The sequence below is a fragment of the Ahaetulla prasina genome, chromosome 11 (assembly GCF_028640845.1).
Source record: "Ahaetulla prasina isolate Xishuangbanna chromosome 11, ASM2864084v1, whole genome shotgun sequence".
In the NCBI taxonomy this organism is placed as follows: Eukaryota; Metazoa; Chordata; class Lepidosauria; order Squamata; family Colubridae; genus Ahaetulla; species Ahaetulla prasina.
The window spans coordinates 12561062-12580466 of NC_080549.1; the positions used below are offsets into that span (position 1 = coordinate 12561062).

The 19405-nt window shown below is 42.2% G+C and overlaps 1 protein-coding gene across 2 annotated transcripts in view; it reads right to left on the reverse strand.

Moving 5' to 3' along the window:
* Positions 1–19405, reverse strand: part of PCDH19 (protocadherin 19) — a 175906-nt gene that overhangs the window by 146707 nt on the left and 9794 nt on the right. The window lies entirely within an intron of this gene.

The window sequence follows — 19405 nt, forward strand, 5'->3', positions numbered from 1 at the left end:
AGGGCAGGCTGGGTTAGAATGGTGTGTGTTTGTGTGTGTGTGTGTGTGTGTGTACGTACAAACAACACACATACACACACTCATTATCCAGATGCCTATGCAAACTGCAGATGGCAAGCTCCATCTTTACAATTAATTTCTACTACATGCAAGTTCTATTCCTTTCAAACAAACAAACAAAAAATCCCCAAACCTGTTTATTTAACTCAGTTTTACACTTTGGGAGAACATTCGCATTGTAATGTGAATAAGGCAAATGCCCTTTCATGCATTGTTCTTAATTAACGCAAACTCACTTCTACATTTCAATTAAAGAAGATGTGATGTTTGAGGGTTGTTAAGGTTTTTTTTTTAATCTTGGAGGGGAGGGTTTAAAATTTAAACTTTTATAACAGATACTTGGAAAAATGGGCCAACTGTGGAAGAATTGTGGAAGGGGGGAGGTTACATATGAAGGATCATAAAACAGTGTCTCAGCTCAAAGACCACTTTTTAAATCAACCCATGCCAGGGATAATGCTTTTCTAGCATTTTATGACATCGTGGCTCAGTGGCTAAATCGCTGAGCTTGTAGGAATGGGGTATGTCTAGTTTAATGAAAAGAAGGACTAGGGGAGACATGATACCAGTGTTCCAATATCTAAGGAGAATATCCAAAGAAGAATGGGTCAATCTATTGTCCAAAACACCTGAAGGTAGGACAAGAAGCAATGGATGAAAACTAGTCAAGGAGAGAAGCAACCTAGAACGAAGGAGAAATTTCCTGACAGTGAGAACCCATTAATCAGTGGAACAACTTGCCTCCAGAAATAATAGGTGCTCCATTACTGGAGGATTTGTAAGATGTGACTAGACAATCATTTGTCTGCAATGGTGTACATTTCCTGCTTGAGCAGAGGGATGGACTAGAAGACCTCCAAGGTCCCGTACGACTTTGTTATTCTGTTATACACCACTTTCTTCCGAATCCATAAAAATAGCATTGTGTGTGTGCATCATATTGTCAGAATGAGTTTTTAGCATTTTCACCGAAGCTGCAGCACTTAAATCGATGAATCAAACTGAGTGGTTCTTAAAGGGGTTGTGTTTTTTTTCCCCCTTTGCAAACCACTTAAAAATTGCAAGGAGTCTCCAGAGACTCCTTAATAAACTTTTTGTTGTTGTTGCTATTGCTCTATAAATCAAATCATACGCATTACTTGTGTTTGGATCATTTTGCACGATATTTTCCATCCATCCAATGTGACTGACAAAACCGAAAAAATACAAAAAAAAAAGCAGAAGCTTAGATCATAGGAAAAGAGCTTTTTAATTGTTCATTTGAAAGTGGGGGGAGGGGTGTTAATGGCATAGTGTGATTCTTACACCAGCACTTTGCCCACCTGTTTAAACACTCCAGGGCTCACCAAAATAACTTCCATCCATAGCAACACAGAAAACAACACTGATCCAAATGCCAGTAAACTGCTGTGCAATTAAAAAAAATGGATCTTCTGAACATGATAATCCTTTAGAAACAAAATGTTTAAAAAAAAAAGTTTTAAAAAATGCCACCAGTTTGTATAAAAAATGCAGATGAGCAAATTTCCAAATTGTGACAGTTATTTGCAATAGAAATGGAATATATCTCACTATCGTGAGAAAAGACTAAGACCAGATGCCAACTCAATCTACTCTCCAGATGTTGGCCAGTTGGACAATTGCAATCGCATTTCTACTTCTGGATTTTTAAAATGTGCCAGAACTCTCCTACGTAATATAGGACAAACAGTTCTCCTATAGCTGAACAGTAAGGTAAAGGTAAAGGTTCCCCTCGCACATATGTGCTAGTCATTCCCGACTCTAGGAGGCGGTGCTCATCTCCGTTTCAAAGCCGAAGAGCCAGTGCTGTCCAAAGACATCTCCATGGTCATGTAGTTGGCATGATTAAACACCAAAGGTTCACGGAACGCTGTTACCTTCCCACCAAAGATGGTCCCTATTTTTCTACTTGCCTTTTTTACATGCTATCGAACTGCTAGGTTGGCAGAAGCTGGGACAAGTAACGGGAGCTCACCCCGTTACATGGCACTAGGGATTCGAACCGCTGAACTGATGACCTTTCGATCGACAAGCTCAGCATCTGAGCCACTGCATCCCACTGCTGAACAGTAGAAGCCGCCAATCATTTTTGTATTATTATTTTTCACCAACTCCAAAGATAGTCTTGATCAACAGGGCAGGCTGGGTTAGAATGGTGTGTGTTTGTGTGTGTGTGTGTGTGTGTGTGTGTACGTACAAACAACACACATACACACACTCATTATCCAGATGCCTATGCAAACTGCAGATGGCAAGCTCCATCTTTACAATTAATTTCTACTACATGCAAGTTCTATTCCTTTCAAACAAACAAACAAAAAATCCCCAAACCTGTTTATTTAACTCAGTTTTACACTTTGGGAGAACATTCGCATTGTAATGTGAATAAGGCAAATGCCCTTTCATGCATTGTTCTTAATTAACTCAAACTCACTTCTACATTTCAATTAAAGAAGATGTGATGTTTGAGGGTTGTTAAGGTTTTTTTTTTAATCTTGGGGGGGAGGGTTTAAAATTTAAACTTTTATAACAGATACTTGGAAAAATGGGCCAACTGTGGAAGAATTGTGGGAGGGGGGAGGTTGCATATGAAGGATCATAAAACAGTGTCTCAGCTCAAAGACCACTTTTTAAATCAATTCATGCCAGGGATAATGCTTTTCTAGCATTTTATGACATCGTGGCTCAGTGGCTAAATCGCTGAGCTTGTCGAGCAAAAGATCGGCAGTTCAGCAGTTCGAATCCCTAGTGCCGCGTATAAAAGGGTGAGCTCCCGTTTCTTGTCCCAGCTTCTGCCAACCTAGCAGTTCGAAAGCACGTAAAAAAAATGCAAGTAGAAATAATAGGGACCACCTTTGGTGGGAAGAGAACAGCATTCCGTGCACCTTTGGCGTTGAGTCATGCCGGCCGTATGACCACAGAGACGTCTTCGGACAGCGCTGGCTCTTTTGCTTTGAAACGGAGATGAGCACCGCCCCCTAGAATTGGGAACGACTAGCACATATGTGCAAGGGGAACCTTTACCTTTAAGCATTTTATGAAGATAAGATTCCCATGCAGAATTAGACCCTGATCCACTCAGTTTAATAATGTCTTCAAGGTAACCCACCAGTTTTTGAGATTATTGGGGGGGGGGTGTGTTTGCAATTCTACCAGGTAATTCCACAAAATGCAAAGCCACAGAACTTTTACGAAGATCTGGCAAGAAGTCAGAAAATGAAGAAAATCATTTTTTCTCACTGTTTCCCTCAATAGCCCCAATATTTAAACTTCGGCCTGGATATAGGCAGCCAAGATAAAACCTCTACACTAAAAGCATCTTGAATGATGGAATGAATCAACCTAATTTAAAGCTAAATTCACACATCATGCTAAGTGGTTGTCTGTGCGAAGCTGACCTGCTAAAATAGTTACAGGGGCTGGATTCACACATTACTTTAAGCATTCATCTAAGACAGCGGTCACCAACCGGTGGTCCGTGGACCACTGGTGGTCCGCGAGAAAATTTCGGTCATCCGCAAATATGCATTTTTTATATTGCACTAAATCAGGGGTCCTCAAACTATGCTCCCTGGGCCAGATACATACATGCTGCTGTAGAGTCTCCCCGTTCGAGATCTTTTTGTGTGGGTCAGAGGAGGACAGAAATTCCAACTTGGGGCCTGCTTCAGCCTCCTGGTTCAGGGCTTTGGGCAAAGGCTAGAAGGAAGTGCCGCTGGTGGTGAAGAGCCGAAGGATCTTATTCTAGTGGGACTGCATCATGGCCTGGAACTAGCTGACCATCTCAGCCCGCTGAGTCTCCAGGCACCGGTACCTGGCCTTGCACTCTTGCAGGTCTTCCCTCTGCTTGGAAAGCCTATGCTTGTAGTCCTCAGTGAGGTGCTTCTACAGAGCCTCCTTCTCGGTCAGATCCAATTTGAACTGAGCCAGCTGTTTTGCCAACTCTTTCTCATGGTGGCTGCTTAGCTCCAGCAACTGCTTCCTGTTGAGGCTCTAAGGATCCCGGGCGGGGAGTCGCGGAGTTGGTCATACCCACCCAGTCACATGACCACCTAGCCACACCCACCCAGTCGGTCATTAGTCATATCATATTAGCGGTCCACAGGATTTAAAATTATGAATGTAGCGGTCCCTGCGGTCCAAAAGGTTGATGACCCCTGACCTAAGAGACTGAGTTCAGACAATGCAGTCAAGTTCTATGTGTTGACATCACTGGAGTGAGCTACCTGAACGGACTGTCAAATTGGGGGGATTATACAAATGTAAAGGGGGAGGAATGCCACCGAAACCTGGCATTTTGTCCCCAAAATTCCCACGGCGCGACCGTGGTGGGACTGCAGCCCAGAGATTCCCTCAAGAAACCAAGTTAAACCTTGGAAACTGAGTCCTGACATACATATCCCCTGCCCAAAAGGCTGACAAAGAGTCATCGGGCCTTTTCTTCTGTAGAAAGAACTCCCTAACAAATTGCTTGACTTCATCCTGAGAACAGGATACATAACAAAAACAAAAGCAACATTTGTTTATTGCTGTCCAAAAGCTGCGAATTTTCGGCAAAATCGCACCGTTCTGATCTACAATTCCCCAACTACAAATTAAACAAGGAAACCCCCTGAGGAGACTTTATACCGTAGTAACATAGCCCCGTGCGATCTCATTACTTCTCTCAAGTTACAGCAGGGAGTCTACATTAAAGGGGACCTGACTGGCGTTTCACCAATATCTCATACAAGTTTCAACTCCTTTTGGAAACAACTAAAAGCTAAAAAAAAAAAAAAAGAAGAAGAGGAAAAAGAAACATTGCCATGTATGTGTTACTCAAAGTTACGCCGGTGGTGGGTTAGACACTGTGACTTTTGCGAACCAATTTGGAGTCACATTTTGCTTCCCCAGAATGCCTGGTTTTTCTGTGGTCAACTTCAACTTCCAATCTATATATATAAAAGCCAAATACCACTCACTCATCACGAAATCTCCAGAACGGTAAATCCTACAAACTTGAAATTTGCCACGTATGTCCCTCTTGGCTTCTAGGTGCTCGCTAAAAAAGGATTTTTTGAAATGACCATCAGATCATTAGTATTTCATATACAGAATTATATTCACATGCTCTGATGCTAAGGAGTTAGACGTTCTACTCCCCTCCCCAACTGAAAGGAACTCTGTCCCAACTGCCAGTTGTCTTATATTAACACACTCTGAGTAGCCCCTTCGCTAAACCAGGCGTGGGCATGGCCAGCATTTCAAAAAACACCCCCCCCACTAGTATTTATAGAGAAACAGCAGTTATAACCACACTTTGCTCACATAAGAACAAAGCCAAAAACTCTGAAGATGATGAGTGAGACCTCGTCGAAACGTTGCCTAAATACTCTCAACCTTACACGGGAAAAGACCCGAACATACCAAAACCTGCATATATATGTATGTATGTATGTATGTATGTATGTATGTATGTATATATATGTGTGTGTGTTTGTGTGTGTGTGTGTGTAGGTCTTTGATTATTCGGGTTTTCTCCTGCGTAAAATTGGAAGTGTCTTGGCGACGTTTCAACGAAATCCCATTCGTCATCTTCAGGCTAGGTGTTTACAGCTTCGTGCTTCTAGGAGAAATTTCTCCTAGAAGCACGAAGCTGTAAACACCTAGCCTGAAGATGATGAATGGGATTTCGTCAAAACGTCGCCAAGACATTTCCAATTTTACGCGGGAGAAAACACAAATAACCAAAGACCTACATACAAACACCCGCGAAAACCTCAGAAAACAAACAAACATATATATATATATATATATATATATATATATATATATATACACACACACACACAAACATACACACACACACACACACACACACACACATACATGTGTATACATTTTTTGGCCGAAGAAAAAATGCTTTTAAAAGTAAAAAAAAACACCTCTGATCACATGGCTCAGCTAGGCATGGGGGTGGGGCAAGGATTTTTGCTACCGATTCTCCGAACCACTCGCTGCCATCGCTACCAGATCGGGCGTTCCAGTCCGAACCGGGAGCATTTCACCCCCGGAGTATATGTTTTATGTTAGTGTTTGTTATGTCTTGTTTTTTAAAAAAATAAAAAAGTATTTTTTTTAAAAAAAAGAAAGAAATATGGGCAAAACCTAGATATGAAGTTGCCAAGTGGAGAACTCAAAAGAGATTCTTCATGGCTACCCTTTTTTGAAACCAAACCTGGTGAATACTAAAAGGGCAGTCAGATGCACTTACTTTATGTAACAAGCTGGATTTGCTATCCGGCTGTTCTTCAACCGTCTCAGTTACAATGGTTCAGAATTTGGAGCGCTTCCGTTTTTTAGAACGAAGATTAGACCTCACCTATAGTATAAAGCAGCTTTAGAGTATATAATTCTATATCTTAGCCAGAGAGGAGGTAGTGGAAAGGAAGGTAGAATAAAGCCTGTTTTATAGAACAAGAAGTAAGCTTTAGTAACACTTATTCTGTAGGGAGGTGGTTTTTTTTGCTTTTTTGTTTTACTTCAAGGTTCTTAACTACTACAATAAAAAAGAGCCTTGAGATTTAAAAGACCAGCTGCCTAACAACTCAAAGTCTTAGCCATTCTCTGGCTAAAAAAAGATAGAGAGGGATGTTCTATTATGTGATTTTTCTCTTTCTCTCTTCCTCTAAAGATACCCACTCACTACCAAGATACTAAATATATAAGTGGCCTATAAAGCTCATTAGGTTGACTTGTGTTTCATAGCTTGCCCCAGGCAGCATTTCACCTATGGATCCTAGCAATAAGAGGAAAGCCACAGTTTACCAGAAGCATTCAGAAAAATCTCCATGGCACTCAAATCTATTAAGTCTCTTAGTGGTGAAGGCACTGGGCCAATTATAGGAGACTAAGAACTAGTCCCACCTTAGGCATGAAAGCTGGCTGGGTGACTTTGGGCCAATCATAGGAGACTGTGAGTTCTAGTCCCACCTAAGGCACGAAAGCTGGCAGGGTGACTTTGGGCCAATCATTAGGAGACTGTGAGTTCTAATCCCACCTAAGGCATGAAAGCTGGCTAGGTAACTTTGGGCCAATCACCAGGCAACGGTGAATTCTAGTCCCACTGAAGGCATAAAAGATAAAAGCTGATTGGGTATCTTTGGGCCGATCACTGGAAAACTGTAAGTTCTAGTCCCAGCTAAGGCATGAAAGTTGAGTGGGTGTCTTTGGGCCAATCACTGGGAGACTGTGAGTTCTAGTCCCACTGTTGGCATGAAAGCTGATTGGGTAACTTTAGGCCAATCATAGGAGACTAAATTCTAGTCCTGCCTTGAGCATGAAAGACAGACGGGTGATTTGGCCAGTCACTCTCAGCCCAACTCACCTCACAGGGTTGTTGTTGCAGGGAAAATAGGAGAAGGAAAATATGCTCACTGCTTTGAGTTAATTAAGAGCAATAAAGGTGGGATAAAAATCTAACAATAAATAATAAACTTAAAATGGACAGCGCCCAAGAAAATACATCATAGGGAAAACAAACAAACACTCCTATCTCCTGTGTGTCATCTTTAGCAGTTCCACTCAAGCTTTCAAAATTCTTTGCTAACAGCTAGTAGCAATTAGAACCACCATTTCCATGTAATAAGCTTGGCAGTGACTTGCTTTGTAGCTACTCGTGAATTATTATCCCCCTTTTGGTCATCGTTGTCATCTTTATAAAGAGTGCTGACGTCAATGAAAAAACAGTTCTCTGCTACACCAGGCTCACAACTAGAAGGAAGGAAGGATCACCTACGCAAATCTGCCTCTAAAACCCTAGCCGTGCAAAGTGCCATTCAGCTATCTCTTCCAAGTTCAGCCCACCATTCGTGCCACAAGTAATTCTGTAAAGTGCTTAAATGTTATTGTGGGCACTGCTCCAAAGGCCAACAAACACACTGCCGTTTTCTCAACTTCTTGAACCATTATAAGTTTTTATCGCCAAGGGTTTGCATGACATAACTCAGATGGGGATGTTAAGACACACGCTATGCATCTTGCACCTTCAGGAGTCGTGGGAGCTTCATCACTGGAAGCTTTCAAGAAGAGACTGGACTGCCATCTTCTTCTTCTTCTTCTTCTTCTTCTTCTTCTTCTTCTTCTTCTTCTTCTTCTTCTTCTTCTTCTTCTTCTTCTTCTTCTTCTTCTCCTCCTCCTCCTCCTCCTTCCTCTTCCTCCTCCTCCTCCTCTTCTTCCTCCTCCTCCTCCTCCTCCTCCTCCTCCTCCTCTTCTTCTTCTCCTCCTCCTCCTCCTCCTATTATTATTATTATTATTATTATTATTATTATTATTATTATTATTATTATTATTATTATTATTGGACTGCCATCTTCTTCTTCTTCTTCTTCTTCTTCTTATTATTATTATTATTATTATTATTATTATTATTATTATTATTATTATTATTATTATTTGCATTTATATCCCGCCCTTCTCCGAAGACTCAGGGCGGCTTACACTATGTTAGCAATAGTCTTCATTCTATTTGTATATTTATATACAAAGTCAACTTATTGCCCCCAACAATCTGGGTCCTCATTTTATCTACCTTATAAAGGATGGAAGGCTGAGTCAACCTTGGGCCTGGTGGGACTTGAACCTGCAGTAATTGCAAGCAGCTGTGTTAATAACAGACTGTCTTACCAGTCTGAGCCATAGAGGTCAAGAATGGTGTACGGCAGGGGTGAAATGCTTCCGGTTCAGACCAAATTGAGCGATCCGATAGCGATGGGGGGCGGGTAGTTCGGAGAACTGGTAGCAAAAATCCCTGCCCCCCCCGCGCACCCATGCCCACCCAATCGCCTGGTCCCCACTTGCTTACTTGGCAGCTTGCTGCTTCTTTCGGGCTCGCCTTGCTTTGGCTGCTGCAATCAACTGCATCAGCTAGCAACTCAATCTGCCTGCCTGCAATCCATCTAATGGTGAGCAACTCAAACTGCCTGCCTTGTCCCTTGAATTGGGTAAGTAACTGCGGGGTGGGTTGGGAGGGGAGCTTTAAAAAATAGTTAATTGGGGGTTTTTTTAGAGTTTTTTTTTTAGACATAGAAATTTAAAGTTAAGGAAGTTTTAAATTTAGCTGCTTTTATCTAAAAATATAAAATAAATAAAATAAAATAATAAAATAAAATATTTGTGCAGCTTTCTGAGATTTGGTGTGTTTCTGTAGTGTTTCACTCTAACTACACAAACATATAAAATCTCACAAAGCTGTATGTGGCATTTTGTGTGTGTGTGTGTGTGTGTGAGTCAGTTGTGTTGTGCTGTGGTGTGTGGTGTGTTTAAAGTATGAAAGTTGGTTTTTGGTACCTCTTATTGTTTTGTTCCTACCCCATTCCAGGGGAAAGGATATTGCAAAATCTCCATTCCCACCCCACTCCAGGGGGAAGGATATTGCAAAATCTCCATTCCCACCCCACTCCTGGGGGAAGGATACTGCAAAATCTCCATTCCCACCCCTCTCTGGAGCCAGCCAGAGGTGGTATTTGCCGGTTCTCTGAACTACTCAAATTTTCTGCTACTGGTTCGTCAGAACCTGTCGAAACCAGCTGAATAGCACCCCTGCCTTGAAGCCTTGATTTAATATTGGTTGGTAAGCATCCTTTCACTTCAGCTCCACTACTTCAAAGAATCCTGTGAAAGTCAAAAATTTGGTCTCCTTCCATCTCATCGAAGTTGTCCAATAATAACCCAAGTACAAGATTGTAAGAGCAGCTACCTCTGGAATACCTGGATGATTATTCACAGGTCGATGCCATTCAATTGCAGTGGAGAAACCCGATTATGTATCCCGTATCAACACTGGCACTGACATGGAGATTTAATTCTCTGGAACGGTGTGATATTACATCTGCTGTGTGTCCTTAATTGCATTTTTTTTTATTCTCCCTCACTGCCAACCGCTACAGTCTGTTGAGTTCACTATTGGCTCCAAGCACTTCTGCAGAGATTCAGAACTTGCCTTGGTGCTGGTAATCTTAAAAGAGGCCAAGTACTGGACTTAGCATGTAAAATTCTTGGGTGTGATATGATGCAATCCGGAAAGGGAAAACACAGAGGAAAATGCAGTCAGAAGAGAAAGAGGAGGAGGAGGAGGAGGAGGAGGAGGAGGAGGAGGAGGAGGAGGAGGAGGAGGAGGAGGAGGAGGAGGAGGAGGAGGAGGAGGAGGAGGAGGAAGAAGAAGAAGAAGAAGAAGAAGAAGAAGAAGAAGAAGAAGAAGAAGAAGAAGAAGAAGAAGAAGAAGGAGAAAAGGCAAGGACTATTGGAAGACATTTGGTTGGGTTGGGTTGGGTTGGGTTGGGTTGGGCTGGGCTGGGCTGGGTTGGGTTGGATTGGATTGGTGGGTTGGATTGGTGCGTTGGATTGGTGGGTTGGTGGGTTGTTTGGATGGATGGATGGATGGATGGATGGATGGATATCAATAAAGCAAACATTAGGGAGATAGTCCCATATTTCTCACAGAACTCAAAGGGAATGGAGACCAAAAACGGTATGGTATTCATGCACACATGGATGAATGCATGCATGGTATTCATTTTGACTACCTTTCCACCTTAATTTCTGCTAGCTGGGAAATTTAACCCCTAAACACCCAAGAGGTTGCCTATTTCCTCCCCCCCTCAACAAGTAAGAAACCATTATCATCACAATACTGCAGATGGAAAGGCTGAGGTCAACAGACAACAAGGTTGATCTTAAGCATCTAGTAAGCCCTTTGCAGAAGTAAACAAATGTACAATCTTTTTTTCAGATTTCCAAACTTCAGCATGAAGCCAAGCTAGAAATAAGTCCCCATCAACCCTCTTTTTTCTCCCTGGTACTTACTTCAACCCAATGGAGAGAGATATTCAAGACTGCCCAGGGGTGAAATGCTCCCGGTTCTGACCGGATCGTCCGATCCAGTAGCGATCTTGACTGGTGGTTCAGAGAACTGGTAGCAATCGCAGTGCGAGGCTCCGCCCACCCGCCCGGCTGTTGTTACTTCCTGGTTTGAATCAGGAAGTAATGTGTTTTGTACCCTCTGCGCATGCACTTCCAAACCGGTAAGGAAAGTAAGTAGATTTCACCCCTAAGACTGCCTCTATTTAAATCAGTGGTCCTCAATCTACTGCCTCCGGGCCAGATACTGCTGAAGCCATTAATCCGGCCCGTTTTTGGCCTCCCCAGCCGAGAGAGAGGGGGGGGAGGGAGGGAGACACACACACACACACACACACACAGAAGTCCCTCACACGCACACACCAAGGCAGCCACATCCCTTCATTAACCACCTTTCTACCCCCAGGAGCGTAACAAATTAGAAGTTTAATTTGTGTGTATTGTTTAATGGACTGCTAAATTGGCCATGCCCATCCAGCCGGTCTGGCCCCCCACAGTCTGAGGGACCATGAATTGGCCCCCTGTTTAAAAAATTTGAGGACCCATTGATTTAAATTGTTAGGCCAAAACCAAAACAATTTACTATATGGCCGGGCAGGAATGAATGATACTGGTAATTGGTCTGCTCATTCAGCCATCGGTGATCGTTATTCCATCATGGTAGCTTTCTGAGAACCAGTTTGGTGTAGGGGTGAAATTCTCCCAGTTCAGACTGGATCGACCAATCTGGTGGTGATGGCGGTGGGTGGTTCGGAGAACCGGTAGCAAAAACCCCTGCCCCTCCCCCACCCATACCCAGCTGAGCCGTGCGATCATCAGAGGCTCTTTTTTTTTTTAACTTTTAAAAGCATTTTTTCCTTTGGCCAAAAAAAAATGCTTTTAAAAGTAAAAAAAAAAGCCTCTGATGATCACACGGCTCAGCTGGGAACATCAGAATCTTTTAAAAGCATTTTTTCTACAACCTCTTTGGCCGAAGAGGTTATAAAAAAATGTTTTTAAAAGGTTCTGACAATCAGGCAACTCAGCTGGGATTGTCAGAACCTTTTAAAAGCACTTTTAAAAGTAAAAAAAATGCTTTTAAAAGTAAAAAAAAGTTGGCCACACCCACCCAGTCAAATTACCCCCCCACCAAGCCATGCCTACAGAACCGGTAGTAGCAAATTTTACATTTTTTTTTATTTGCATTTATATCCCGCCCTTCTCCGAAGACTCAGGGCAGCTTATGCTATGTCAAGCAATAGTCTTCATCCATTTGTATATTATATACAAAGTCAACTTATTGCCCCCAACAATCTGGATCCTCATTTTATCTACCTTATAAAGGATGGAAGGCTGAGTCAACCTTGGGCCTGGTGGGGCTTGAACCTGCAGTAATTGCAGGCAGCTGCTGTTAATAACAGACTGTCTTACCAGTCTGAGCCACAGAGGCCCATTTCACCCCTGGTTTGGTGTAGTATTTAAGGCACTAGGCTAGAAACCAGAAGAATGTGAGTTCTAATCGCACCTTAGGCACCAAGCCAGGTAAGTGAATTCTGGCCAGTCCCTCCCTCTCTTTCAGATCTAGGAAGACGACCCTGGCAAATCACTTCTGTAATTTTGTCCCAGAAAACCGCAGGGACTTATCCAAGCAGTCAACAGAAATCCCAAAAACTGACTCAAAGAAACAGACGCTAAAAGAAATTAAAATGGTGAATTCTCAGCACCGGTTCAACATTCTTGTTCCCACATCACATTCATCCAATACCAGGTTGCCAGTCCCAGCTTCAAACAAAGTAACAGGCTGTGTTGGCCCGACACACGCACGTATCTTCCTTAAAGCTTCTTAAAAACTCAGTTCTTCCTCAAAACGTATCTGAGTTGCTAAGACTTACCAAAAGGATCGCTTTTCCACATTCACTCAACGCACGGGAGGATAAATTAACGAGTGGATTTCCGCAAAACTCTACCCAAAAGTAAATAAACAAGATCAAGCTAAGCTTGTCTTAGCGAGTAGTGCGAGTATAGCTTCCAAATCTCTCGTGTGGACCCAGTATATTTGCAAAGAAATAAGCCTGGAATTCGTATATTTATCCAAGTACCCAAAATGAAATCAAAACAAGAAAGCAGTATGGAACAAGGTCATCAATATTTCACCGGCGTCTTAGCTTTGTTATTCTATGTAAAGTCAGAAATGTGACAATGCCATTATAAAAAAAATTATTACTTGATATTTACTTAATGCCAAGTAATAATTCAAAGGGAAGCAAGCCCATGTTAATCAAAAATGTCCAACAGGACTGGGCACATACTGTAGCCGAATGAGTATTTTTCAACTCCCAGCACTGAGGGGGGGAAAAAGAGCTTGTCTTCTGATAAAATGCTTTGATATATCACAGTATGTTTCTCCAACAACCATCTCAACCCCAAGAAGAGGAGGAAAACAAGGTATTTCCACTTCAAAATTTAAAAAAGATGGATGAGGAAAAGTATCCTTGGATCAGTGGCTTCATTTCAAGGAAATCTGCAGTGGTGTCAGTCGTGCAATCCATCCTATATCTCCTCAAGCACCTAGCAGCTAAATCTTAATGTCCTTGTTGGAAGTTCAAAACCGCTATGGGTCTTGCACCAGATCATGCAATTTATCCAGGAGTTTCTATACTTTTGACTCTGATGGGTAGCTAATCCCAAAAGTTCAAGGAGAAAAGAACATCTCCCCATCATTTGTGACCTCCGGCTTGAGGAACTGAGAACTCATCACTATAGTCAATAAGGTATGTTGCAAATCATGGTGTCAACTCACAAAGCAACCTTGGCCTGCTCTCGAGTTGCCAAGGCAAGGGACATGGGAAACCAAGCAGCCAAAGACAGGAGCACATTCCAGACATATCTTTCTCAAGGCTGTCTCCCAGGGTCATCCACAGTGGCCGGGGTGGGTGGGTGATCTCTACAACCCGCAAAATTGCTCAGCTCTGAAGAAGCTTCTTCAATGAAAAGCAAAATGTCTTCAAAGATAAAACCAGAAAGTCCAGTTGCCTTATGAAAAAGCACCTTTGAGACAACCCATGACCTGAATGACAGACAATCTCCATAGACCTCCATTTCAAAGCTTCCCACCTCTGTAATGACAAGGCACAGAGGTCTTCTCCTCATTTTGTAATGAGGCGTAGCATCAACATCAAGACTTGAAATGGACATCTAACATCAAAAGCATCATTAAAAAAGGACAACAAAGAATGTTCTTTCTGCGCCAACTCAGTAAGCTCAAACTGCCCAAGGAGCTGCTGATACAGTTCTACAGAGGAATTACCGAGTCTGTCATCTGCACCTCCATAACTGGCTGGTTTGATTCTGCAACCCAACAAGATAGACACAGATTTCAGAGGATAATTAGAACTGCAGAAAAAACAATTGCTACCAACCTGCCTGCCACTGAGGACCTGTATACTGCACGAGTCAAAAAGAGGGCTGTGAAAATATTTAGACCCCTCACATCCTGGACATAAATTGTTTCAACTCCTACCTCCAAAACGACATTATAGAGTACTGCACACCAGAACAGCTAGACACAAGAGCATTTTTTTCCTGAACGCCATCACTCTGCTAAACAAATAATTCCCTCAAGACTGTCAAACTAGTCACTAAGTCTGCACTACTATTACTATGATTCTTCTCATCGTTCCTATCACCCATCTCCTCCCACTTATTACTGTATGACTGTAACTTGTTGCTGTATCCTTACGATTTATACTGATTGTTTCCTAGTAGGATTTGATTGCTTATTTGTACCCTATGACTTTCATTAAGTGTTGTACCTCATGATTCTTGACAAATGTATCTTGTCCTTTTATGTACACTAAGAGCATATGCACCAAAGACAAATTCCTTGTGCATCCAATCACACTTGGTCAATAAAAAATTCTATTCTATTCTATTCTATTCTATTCTATTCTATTCTATTCTATTCTATTCAGTGTTGTACCTCATGATTCTTGACAAATGTATCTTTTCTTTTATGTACACTGAGAGCATATGCACCAAAGACAAATTCCTTGTGTGTCCAATCACACTTGGCCAATAAAAAATATATTCTATTCTATTCTATTTATTTATTTTATTTATTTATTTATTTATTTATTATTTAAATTTTTATACCGCCCTTCTCCCGAAGGACTCAGGGCGGTTCACAGCCAATTAAAATACACAATGATACAATAAATACAATTAAAATACAGTTAAAAAACTTATTGAATTGGCCAAGATTAAAATTTAGAATAAAAACCCATTAAAAAACCCATAAATTTAAAACTAACCCAGTCCAGCGCAGATGAATAAGTGAGTTTTAAGCTCGCGACGAAAGGTTGGGAGGCCCGGAAGTTGACGGAGTCCTGGGGGGAGTTCGTTCCAGAGGGCGGGAGCCCCCACAGAGAAGGCCCTTCCCCTGGGCGTCGCCAGACGACACTGTCGCGCCGACGGCACCCTGAGGAGTCCCTCTCTGTGAGAGCGCACGGGTCGGTGAGAGGTATTCGATAGCAGCAGGCGGTCCCGTAAATAGCCCGGCCCTATGCCATGGAGCGCTTTAAAGACGTTCACCAACACCTATTCTATACAGTGTTGTACCTCATGATTCTTGACGAATGTATCTTTTCTGTACACCGAGAGCATATGCACCAAAGACAAATTCCTTGAGAATCCAATCACACTTGGCCAATAAAAAATTCTATTCTATTCTATTCAGTGTTGTACCTCATGATTCTTGACGGATATATCTTTTCTGTACACCGAGAGCATATGCACCAAAGACAAATTCCTTGTGTGTCCGATCACACTTGGCCAATAAAGAATTCTAATCATCTATTGAGCAATCCCGTAACCCAAATAGAAGATGATCACTGTGACTGAAAGACTTTGAGAAGTCTGGGAAAGGAATGGAAGGAAGAGGAGCTATCAAGAGTCTTATAGGCCATTCGTGGTCATCTCATCTCACAAACTGCAACTCAACCCAATCTATAGAGAAACCTGAGAAGCAGCATTTCAGATCATTTAAATCAAGTGTTTTATGCTGGTTGGGGGAATTCTGGGAGTTCGAACTCCACACATCTTAAAGTTGCCAAATTTGAAAAAAAGAAAGAAGAAGAAGAATAGAATTTTATTGGCCAAGTGTGATTGGACACACAAGGAATTTGTCTTGGTGCATATGCTCTCAGTGTACATAAAAGAAAAGATACCTTCATCAAGGTACAACATTTACAACACAATTGATGGTCAATATATCAATATAAATCATAAGGATTGCCAGCAACAAGTTATAGTCATACAGTCATAAGTGGAAAGAGATTGGTGATGGGAACTATGAGACGATTAATAGTAGTGCAGATTCAGTAAATAGTCTGACAGTGTTGATGGAATTATTTGTTTAGCAGAGTGATGGCCTTCGGGAAAAAACTGTTCTTGTGTCTAGTTGTTCTGGTGTGCAGTGCTCTATAGCGTCGTTTTGAGGGTAGGAGTTGAAACAGTTTATGTCCTGGATGCGAGGGATCTGCAAATATTTTCACGGCCCTCTTCTTGATTTGTGCAGTATACAGGTCCTCAATGGAAGGCACCACCGATTTAAAAGAGATTCCAACTTAATGGTAAATGAAGGTTGGAATGACTTCTGCTCTTTCAAAAGTTTTGTACCCACGACTGGCTTTAAGATACCTTGCTGGGGTCTCTTGCTTAGCTGATCTTGCCCAGCAGATTTAACAACCCCCAGATCTGGCAGGGCCATGCAAGGAAACAGCTTTACCTTCCATTTATTCACTGGATTTGGGGACTTGTTTCCAAAGACTTTGGGGACAAATGAAGTTCTTCCCTCATCACTATTATACGATGCAACAGAAACAACAGCGAGAACCTTTGATATGGAACTCTGATCTCTTTAGACATCTGTCTTCCCCCATACGAATTCCCCGGTTAAACTTTTCAACGTAAATGTATCTCCTATAGAAGTCATCGCGCGCCAGTAAATAGGCTGCGCTCACAACATACATTAACTAATTCAGGTATAGTGTAGACTCAAGAGCTGCATTCTTGCAAGCTGCTCTGCATTACCCTTGCTTGGGTTTCTTCTTCTTTTCTTTTTTTTTTTCTTTTCTTTTTTTTTGAGGGTTAGTGTGTTCCGCAAACCCAGCCAGTGTGGTTAGTTCACCACTCAAAATCCTGAACAAATCAAAAGTGGTTTTAAGCGTTGTGACCTGAATGTAAACACCCCAGTCGCATTTTCCGTCTGCTATTAAACCTACTCTTGCCTAAAATAGAAGCTTGTTTACCCTCAAAACGCTATAGAGCACTGCACACCAGAACAACTAGACACAAGAACAGTTTTTTCCCGAAGGCCATCACTCTGCTAAACAAATAATTCCATCAACACTATCAAACTATTTACTGAATCTGCACTACTATTAATCGTCTCATCGTTCCCATCACCAATCTCTTTCCATTTATGACTGTATGACTGTAACTTTGTTGCTGGCAATCCTTATGATTTATATAGTGACTGCAGTTAGTCCAGAATGCAGCTGCGCAGGTGATAGAGGGAGCTACGCGTAGCTCCCATGTAACACCGCTCCTGCGCAGACTGCACTGGCTGCCTCTGGCCTTCCGAGTGCACTTTAAGGTGTTGGTTACGACCTTTAAAGCGCTCCATGGCTTAGGACCTGGGTACTTACGGGACCGCCTGCTGTTACCACACACCTCCCACCGACCCGTACACTCCCATAGAGAGGGACTTCTCAGGGTGCCATCCGCCAAACAATGCCGGCTGGCGGCCCCCAGGGGAAGGGCCTTCTCTGTGGGGGCTCCCACACTCTGGAACGAGCTTCCCCCGGGTTTACGCCAAATACCTGACCTTCGGACATTCCGTCGCGAACTGAAGACACATCTCTTTATCCGCGCGGGGCTGGCTTAAATTGGAATTTTAATGTTAAATTTATTAATTTTTAAACGGGGTTTTTAGTGTATGGTAAATTTTAATCCTCAGGCTAATTTAAATAAGTTTTTTAAATTGTATTTTAACCTGTATATTGTATTGCTGGTTTTATCTTGCCTGTACACCGCCCTGAGTCCTTCGGGAGAAGGGCGGTATAAAAATCAAATAAATAAATAAATAAATAAATAAATATTGATATATTGACCATCATTTGTGTTGTAAATGTTGTGCCTTGATGAAGGTATCTTTTCTTTTATGTACACTGAGAGCATATGCACCAAGACAAATTCCTTGTGTGTCCAATCACACTTGGCCAATAAAAATTCTATTCTATTCTATTCTATTCTATTCTAATAAGGGCCAACATGCATCTAATCGTGTTCCAACCAGTCCTTCGACCACAAACATTACAAGCCTTTTCTCTTGACCCAAAGATGTTTATGAGCATTCTGTGGCCATTGGCTTTGGTTAATCTTCACTGAACCATCTACACATTGCTTACAAGTATTCATTTAGTGACTATTCAAGGTTACAACGGCACCAGGGAACATGACTTATGGCCTTTTTTCACACTTATGACCACTGCAGCTTCCCTGTGATCACGTGTTTGATATTCAGATGCTTGGCAACTGACTCTTCTTGATGTCCCAGGGTGATGCGACCTTCTGATAAGCAAAGTCAACGGCGAAGCCAGATTCACTTAACAACCGTGTTACTTAGCTCAACAGCTGCCGTGGTTCACTGAACAACTGGGCCAGGAGAGACAAAATTCACTTAACAACTGTCTCGCTTAGCAACAGAAACGTTGGGCTCCATTGTAGTCCTACGCCAAGGACTACCTACACAAAGTTAATTGCATTGCTCACTCAAGGGTTGGTGGTATCATTTTGGCCTCATACATACACATTGGGTATTAACAGCCCAAATGTCAGAAAGGGCAGGAGTAACGCTATGGTAATTACCAAACTCTGGAAGCTGATACTGCCATACCTGACCAAGTTATTAAGGGTTCTGTTCTGAATCTGGCAGGCTTTAGAGCAGGGGTGAAATCCAGCAGATTTTGACAGGTTCTGGAAAACCGGTACTGGAAATTTTGAGTAGTTCGGAGAACCGGCAAATGCCACCTCTGCCTGGCCCCAGAGTGGGGTGGGAATGGAGATTTTGCAATATCCTTCCCCCAGGAGCGGGGAGGGAATGGGGATTTTGCAGTATCTTGCCCCTGGAGTGCAGTGGGAATGGAGATTTTGCAGTATCCTTCCCCTGCCACGCCCACCAAGCCACACCCACAGAACCAGTAGTAAAAAAATTTGGATTTCACCACTGCTTTAGAGTTAAGACAAGAGTCTGCTATCCTTAGAACTGGAGCAGTAAGAATTGATTTTATTTTTTTTTACAAAGATAGATGAGGTCATAATGAAGAATTTGCTATGTTTGGTGAATTTAAAAAAAAAACACTTCAAACTTCTAGGTCCCTTCCCATCA